The sequence below is a fragment of the Bidens hawaiensis genome, unplaced genomic scaffold (assembly GCF_021521415.1).
Source record: "Bidens hawaiensis isolate Kalapana, Puna unplaced genomic scaffold, B.hawaiensis_p1.1 tig00047494_1, whole genome shotgun sequence".
Taxonomy (NCBI): Eukaryota; Viridiplantae; Streptophyta; class Magnoliopsida; order Asterales; family Asteraceae; genus Bidens; species Bidens hawaiensis.
The window spans coordinates 9,297-18,592 of record NW_027498489.1 but is presented as its reverse complement, the minus strand read 5'-3'; positions in this window follow the sequence as shown (position 1 = coordinate 18,592).

Here is a 9,296-nt window from a genome sequence, read left to right as displayed (position 1 = left end):
TAACCCATTTCTCAATATGGTTTTGCTCCATAAGCCATGGATAAGTCAAATGAATGAGAAAAGAGATTAGACCAAGAATGAATGTGGGATTGTCACATCATCTTTATTATTTTGTTTTATTAGTATAGTTAGATTAGATGTTGATATGATTGTTTATTAGAAGCTATGAATAATATTTTAAAAAGAAACGCGTGCATCTTAAAGTGAAAATCCATCTAATAATTAATTTAGTTTTATCTATCATTTGTTGTACGTTTTTATTACACCTAGTTTGACTAAATCATGATTTTGTTGTATTTGCAACTATTGTCAAATATCTCCAGTTTCATTCTGAGAACACATATAGCTCGTGCAATACAATAACTATATTTTAATTGGTTTTATGGAATGAATGAATAGACGTTTAACTTTTGTATAATTTTGGCCAATTACCAAAAACATGATTTCACTTTTGAGTAAAAGTTAAAATGAAGAGAATAAAGTTGGTGACGTATATAAATTTGTCCTTTATGTAACATGATGATGAGGAGTTTTTTCAATAGGAAAATTCTCAAAACAGGCTAATTGATGTGAGAGGCTCAAAATAGTTCATCAAATTCAAAAATTCTAAAAAATAGTTCTTCGTAAATTCACGGTGGCGATGCTTTTGGTTTCCGCCAATGGTTTTCGTTCACCAATAAAACTATGAGACGTGTAAAGATGCTGACTCCCCACCCATGAGATTTCAAAGGAATCCGTCTGACCTGTGAGGTTTCAAAGGAAGACCGTCTGACCTGTGAGTTTTAATACCAAAACAGTCTCTTCCGTGAGTTTTTAAAAAAGTTAAACCCACATTATTCCACCATTAATTTACCACCATTCACCACCGCCGCCGCCGCCACTTTTCATTAAAGATCTCTCTACCTTTATCCATCCATCTAGTAACCTTCTTTTTGTTCGTCTATTATGGCTACAATATGATATTCATATTCCTGTTATGAATAATAGTTATAATGGTTATCAACACCTAAATTAGATTTGGCTTCCTCTCCAAGTTTTCCTATCACTATATATTATTCTATTGTATCTCATTGTAGGGTATACACTTGATTAATGAAATCTTTCTCTTTCTCCATACATCTCTATGTTATATTACTTTGCTATTAGGTCTGTTTCACAACACGTTATCAGCACGAGAGTGCTCTCTCCAAAAACCCTAATTTATTTTTGTTTATCAACGAGTTCGATTTCAACAAGTTGATTTAATGAGACAAGCAGCTTTTCAATTTCTAGTAGTTGTTGGAGACGACCAACTGATTGCTTCGCTTCTATAAAAAAGGTAACCAAATATATACTTAATTGTTAATTTATGAAATTTGTTTTCTGGGTAAAATATATGGGAAACCGATTATTAAAATCTTGCCATGAAGTTTGACATGAGATTTGGGCAATAAATGTTGGCATCAAGAAGTAGATTAAACATGAGTAGTTTTTTTTTATTTGACAAACAAGTTGTTACACAAGCTTTAATAAAGATTTATAATTATTGTTGGCCATTACATATGCAACCTGTGATCTTATGAGATTCAAAAGAATTTTTATTACTATTGTTAAGAAACCACACTTGTTTAAATTTGGTTTATAATTAGTTATTGGTACAAAATTACGGCCAATTTAATATAAATAGTACACAATCAAAAGAGGATCTCGTAAGGTAAGTCAATTGATCAATTTATTATTATTTTTTATTCTCTAAAACATAAACCATATTTTTTCTAATACGGTTATAAATCAGGTATTGATCAAAAAGTAAATAAATAAACCTTGATTGATTAATGTTTAACCTTTTGAAAAGATATTTATGTCATAAGAAAAAAAAACATTCTTGAAAATAAGTTTCTTCCGAAATGAAAAACATATCAAATTAAAAATAAAAAGATTCTTTGAAATCAATTTGATAGTTAATATCTTTTAACTTACGTTTGTGCTTCTCGATTTTTATTAGAAAAAGTTGCAAATAACTAAATTATATTTCAAATTTGTTTCTAAATTAACTCCACTAAACATGGATATAATGTTTTGCAAAGGAAATGAATTTTATTCTTATTTAGTTTACGATTTTAAACCAGTGGCTCGATATAATGTTTATTACTTTTTTAGTAGCTTATAGCTAATTTTTTGAGCTTTTATTGTCACACTATTTTACAAATGGTTACAGTTATTCTACGTATGAAAATTAATATTTTTATTTTCTTTCTATGATTCCTTTATATTAAACAAACCAAGTTGATAGAATAAAAATCATCTAAGAATTTGCAATAGATGTATTGGTGTTGTATTTAACTTACAGTTTGGTGTTCTTTCAAAATCCATGTGCATTATATTTTGTCATATAGAATTGAAGATGATAGGATGAAAACTTGATATTAATTATCTTGAATTTAATTGTCTTGAAAATAGTATTTACCAACACTTCTCAAATAATATACTGGTGTGAATCTTTAAAAACTTTATTTCAACAACACTTTAATGTGTTACGCTAATTTGTAAAAGCTTTATTTTATTTAGTTATAACAAAATATATAAGTTTATATTTCTAGTAAATTCTAATTATAATCTAAGTGATATACGACTTCAAAATGCTATTATGAAGAAAATAATTATTTGCATATCAGATATTTTTTCCATTTTGCTTAGTTATAATGTATGGAGTGTAATATAATATTTTTATAAACTTTTTGGTGCATATTTACTTTATTTGTTCTCTGTCACTTATGTCAACAGTTTTGAAAATAAGAATGTGATAAGCAAAATAGATTAATCAATAATAAATTCCCAGATACCTTTGCATTATTAATTCATTATAAGAAAATTATTAATTTCTATAATATGATGAAAGTATCTTTTGATATTTATGCATGGGTTTCGGATGTACTAAGATTTAAATACCATTTTGTATATATGAAATTCATATAAAGATTACTATTTAGATGCATTAACCCATCACTAAAGAAACCTATGTGTTATTTTCCACTGATGTTTGCACCTCATACGTGTATTAGACAAATGGCTATAGTATTAAACAATAGTATTCAATATTAACTATTATTATTACTTTTATTAAATAGTGATTGCTGCTATTTTATATCTAGATGCTTTATATTTATAGATTGTTAACTCCAGGAATTGAACGAATTAATTTTGATATGTCATGCGGAGGCTATAAATTATTCATATAAATAGCCGTGTATAAAGCAAAACACAATAGCTGAGTTATGTTAACACTTTTTGTGAAGAGTACAAAATTGCTTTGATAACACACCGGTCGAAGGTGTCATACTCAATGTATCACATGTAATTATTTCCCAATGTTTATTATGTGATGAGAAAGTTGTTATAATGAAAACTAGGATAACACATTTTTCATTTGTGATATCTCAAATATGATCCTGAAGTAGCATATCACTAAAACGTATGAAATGTATGAAGTGATTTTGTATCCATGTCCAAGAAAATTATGAGTAAACCATGAAAATAATTTGGTTTTATATCATTCCCTGCAGTGAATGTGAATGTGCATTGATCGTTACGATCATGGACATAATTGAAATTTTGTAACGATGATTATATTAATCATGAGATCGACCATCAGAATTATAAAGTGATGGTCATGCTAATAATGAGATCGACCACCACAAGTGGCAAATGGATTAAATGGTTAATCATATATGAGAACAAATTATGGAAATACAAAAGTGAAATCACATGATCATTTGAGAAGATGATATAAAGTTCTCTCATAAGTATAATGATGTATTGAGGAAACATAATACATATACGATCATAAACCTAACGTTTATGAATCATGATTATCTAATGGCATGACCGGTTAGACCACACCGAGTCAATGATGTGAAATATATTGAAAAACCATGAGATTCTTTATGATGATTAAACATGCAAAGTTTGCTCTCAATGGAAATTACTTATTTACTAACTAAAATGGGTGTGAATCCCTAAATATCCTGAAATCTAACATGATACCATTTAGTATTTTTAAAATCGATGCATCATCCAAATGGTTATCAAGATCGCAACTTCATGTTTGCATGATCTATGGCTTAGCTAATAAGATAACAAGCATATTATTCCAGATTGGTATATTTACATTTGGTTATAATAATGATCATTGGAATAAGTGTTTTAACTTCATAATAGATTATGTTCTTACATAAATTGTTTTGTTAAAGACGATTACTCAACGTCTGTAATTGGATGCAAAGGAAATTATCACGAGAGCAAAGGTTCATGTTTGTATTTGAGTACATATGATTTTACATGTCTTTAAACTAATTCACATCAAGCCAACAAGTTATGATACTTCCTCCTCATTGCATTTGGTTTTTTTTTGTCAGTAACCAAATATTTCTCATCTAATATTTCGTGTGTGTTATATACTGAAATTAATCCACCACAAAACACAAAGATGGGACCACAAAGGAAGTTGGGAATTTATGTCGGTATTAAATATTATATATGCCATTAATGAGATATTTGCTTGTCGCTCATTGGTTTTCACTTTAGTGAATCGATGTTCCCAACATCAGGGGGAGATATAAAACAGTTGGAAAGAATTATCATTGATCCTCAAACTAAATTATATAAGCTGAAAATTCAAAGGATTATTCATGTATACAACTTAACGAATCAATTACCATACGATTCACTGACCAAAATAGAGTGTATCTAAGACACATATACCAACTGCTAATGCTCCAATTAAAGTTGTCTAAGAAAGACAAAAGCATATTGATAATGTGTCTAATACACACGTGTAACATGGTAGACCAATCGATTCCAAAAGTAAAATTTCATCGCAAATTGGAGCAAGTAATAAAGATGGTCAAGTCGAGGTACAATAAAAAGGTCTATTAAAAGACATTAGACATGATGGTTCTTGAAAAACCTCAGGTACCTGAAAACAAAGAGCTCTTAGTAAATCATAGTGTTTCATGTTTATAAAGATATATGGAATCGAAATAAAGTTGACGTCGTTTTACTTATATATATTTAGCGCTTGAAATGATGATGAGGATCAAGATTCTAAATCTGCCTATGAAAAATGATTGGCCAAAGTGGAAAGACGCAAACATGGTAGAGTTGAATTCTCTAAATAACGGAAAGTTTGTTGGACCAGCAGTTCGTACAACTAAAGTTGTAAAATGTGTTAGATACAAACGGGTCTTGTATATGAGTTATGAAAATTCATCAAGTGATATAAGGCAACACTGATGCCGTAAATTTTTTTTGCAAAGACCCATGATTAATTATGAGGAGACACATTCTCCAATGGTGGAATCAATGACTTTCCGATAACTAAACAGTCTGGTAATATAAAGAGAGAATTGATATGCGTCCAATAAATATTGTTATTCGGTTGATACTGAAAGTTTACAAGAAAATCTATGAAGGATTTGAGTTATCAAATCATGTAAAGCAAGTTCTCAAGAACACAATGATTGTTGTGTATAGAGTAGTATTTATTATTGAATATGTTGAACATAAATGGAGCGCCTGAAGAGTTTCATAAGGTAATTGAATACTTGAAAGATTAATTGATAAATCTTAATGATGTAATTCTCTGCATCAATAAGCATACACATAGAAGAGAATGTACGTGATGAGTAAAATATCTCAATAAACAAAGAGATTGTACAATATGGATATTTGATATGTGATACAAAATGATATGATAATGTACAAGTTTATGCAACAAAATTCCTGGAAAAGTGAATGTGTATGCATTTTTGTTAAGTTAAAAAGAAGTCCATGATTGATTTATACTTATTACGTATGGACTAAATTATACGAATTGAGTTTGACACAAATCAAGGGATATTTTGATAAAGAGGGAGATAAGTTGGATATAATTAGTCATACTTTATCAAAATTTCACTCTTAAAAGGTCATTATAATCACGGTTTACAACGATGTACATATCACCAAGAAAAACTTATGAGCTTTTAAAGAGAAAATTCTTTTTGAAAGACCTTGATGTAGTGTGATTATTGTTCGACTTATAGTTCGAGTAGATGCGTAATTATATGCTTATAAATCCATCAAAGTGCATCTATAAAATGTTGAGACATTTTACCATGGACAAGTTTAATCATATTTAGCGTCTAACAATGACTCTATATCGTTGTCTATCTGAATATGAATATTATTGGTTCAGAAATACCATAATTAAATGCATATGTGCATTATGTCGTACTGTTAGCTATATACGATTATTATTTTCTTTATTTATATGTATTGGCATGTGTCCTGTTAGGAGATATCATAATGGGTTAACACATATATTTCTGGTATAAAAGATATGTGTTTATATTTTACTAACCCATCAAAACAAGTTTGGTTATTCTTGTTGATGCAGATAAACACAACAGGATCATAGTGTTTACCAGATGAAGCAATAGAAATTTTCACGTGAATATAATACAAAATTGTTCAACTTGAGGATTCGCATGTCATGGGACCAAGACACAAATGATTGAGTACAAAAGTTACGAAGCTTTCACATAAGATTTTTACTTACTATTTTAAATGATATATAAATCAGGGGAAGACAATACACGCTTCACAACAATTCCTTCAATTTACCTAACCTTACCATATCATTCATTACTTTTTCATTTATGTCTTATCTCTTCAATTCATTCATAGTTGATTCAATATTCCTTTAGGGTTTTCTGAACTTGTTCTTCAATTCATTCATTACTTTCTATGTTTCTTGAAAAGATAACCTGGATACCATGTTCTTTGATCACTTAATATGCTGGTGTTTGTAAAATTGATTGTATAGGCTTTTTGTTTATTCAAAGATTTGGTCATTTAGGGTTTTTGCTCTCTTCCAAATATCAACTCCACCGTCTTTTCGGTCGTCTTCTTCGGTTTCAGCAAGTGGCGGTTGTAACACCCCGACCAAAGGCGGATTATACATCGGGGCGCCACATATTGTTTCATTACTCGTGACACTATTGGGTGTCTATATTTAATAAATACATTCATTCGCGCACGCGCAGGGTAAACAAGAGAACATAAATCATCATAAATCAATATATTATAAATCATAATATTCGAACAGCAATAACTTGTCTTGATACATTTTAATCTAGGTCCAAAATAAAGAAAACTTCCTATGTGTCCACAAGCTCCAAAACAGCTACTGCAAACCTGAACATGTGTTAAAATAAACGTCAAACACTTGCGTGTTGGTGAGAAATCAAGTTTAATACAATACATAGATAACAATAAATCTGCGCGCAACACGTGTATGTCTGGTGTTTAACAAGGGTGCAATCAGATTGTGATCAAGCCTAGATAGATCATAGCTCATAGTTCATAGTTCAATCCGTGCTCCCAATTGAGCACAAAAACGAGAAAACATCTGTGCAAGTGTAAACAAAGAAAACCGTAAACGATAGGTCTCCCGTGTTCATCTAATGGATCCATGAAAACTTCGGAATAGGCCGAACAAAGCGGTTAATGATACACACATACAAATAAACAGCCAAGTAAACGTCCTCAACACATGGGATACTGCGCGACTAAAGTTCATAAACCAGTTTAAGACTCTAAGTTTGTATGAACACATGATCATCCCAAAACATTAAAAGCAAAAAGGGATTAGGTACGAGATTACTCACTTGATAGAGATGCGATGATAGATAAAGCAAGAACCAACTTTAAACAAGCACAAGTTAACCTATAAATAAGATTATTGTTTTAATGATTTGTTTTAAGTCTTGATTATAAGTTAGCATAATTAATAAGTAAATTATTATATATAACATATATACATTACCGGAAAAGCAGGGCAGAACGGAGGGGAAGACGGAGGCAGAGAGGGAGGCGGCAGAGAGCAAGGAAAACAGGAGAGAGTAAGTGTAGTGTGTGAAGTGTTAAGAAAATAGTACTATATATAGGCAAACCCTAGGGGACACAAACCCTAGAAAAGATCTCCAAAAGTAAAAGAAAAGATATCAACAGTAAAAAGTTCTGAAAAGTAAAGATATCAAAAGATATGGTAGCAGGGAAAAAGAGGAAAAGGTTGACAGGATTCAGAAAAAAAGGCATGGGAGAGGACAGATAAAGTTACTGGTCAAGCATGGCAAAAGCAGATCTCAAAAGATTATGTCAGTCACTTTATCTGCCAACCAATGGGGTTGGTGCGCATACTGAGCCGAAAGTAACTTTTCAGACATAAAGCAGATTAGGTCAACAGCACAAAAGATAAGACAACACAAAAGCAAATGGCTAGATTAAACAGAAGAAAACTCAAAAGGGTTTAGCGCGAGAAGGCTAAGGCGCGAAGGCAGACACAGAAGGTCAAGAGAGCGCGAGCGCGAAGGCAGACAGAACCAACCTTAACGCGTCGCGGAAAGAACTACACTTCTAAGCGCGCCGCGGGAAGAATTACATTTCTTAGCGCGCCTCGGGAGGAACTAAAATTCCTAGCGCGCCGCGGGAAGAACTATAATTCTTCGCGCGTCGAGGGATGAACTACGATTCTTAGCGCGCTGCGAGAAGAACTACAAATCCTTAGCGCGTCGCGGGAAGAACTACCGTTCTTAGCGCGCTGCGAGAAGAATTACAATTCTTAGCGCGCTGCGAGAAGAGTTCGTCTCGCGAATCGCTGTACAGGTGGTCTTCACGCAGGATTCCTTGTAAGGGAGTCTGGCGCGTGGAGCTGCGCAGACAACCTTAGGCGGGAAGGAACAAAGGACAAGCAAAGAGTTAGAAGAAAAAGAGGGAATCAAGGCGTAAGGGCGGGACGGCGACAAGAGGGAAAAGAAGGCGGAAAGAGAGAAGGAGAGGGACGGGACGGCGGAAAGAAAGAGAGAGAAAGAGGCGGGAAGGAAAATATATATATTATTATTAAAAATAAAGTATAAGTATAAATAAATACTAAATCATAAAAGAAAGAGATCGGGTCAGAGAAACGGGTACCTGGGTCGGATCGGGGCAGATGTCACAGTCTCCCCTACTTTAAGAAATTTCGTCCCGAAATTTATCTCGAAGTAGGTTGCGCAGAGAACAGGTGCGGGTACTTGATCTTCATTTGATCTTCCCTTTCCCATGTAAACTCGGCTCCGCGCTTGGACTCCCAGCGAACTTTCACGATAGGGATACGACTGCGCTTGGTTTGCTTAACCTCGCGATCCATAATCTCAACAGGCTTCTCAACGAAATGCATAGTTTCATCAACTTGAACTTCATCAAGTGGAATGTGAAGGTTCTCGTCAGCTAAACAC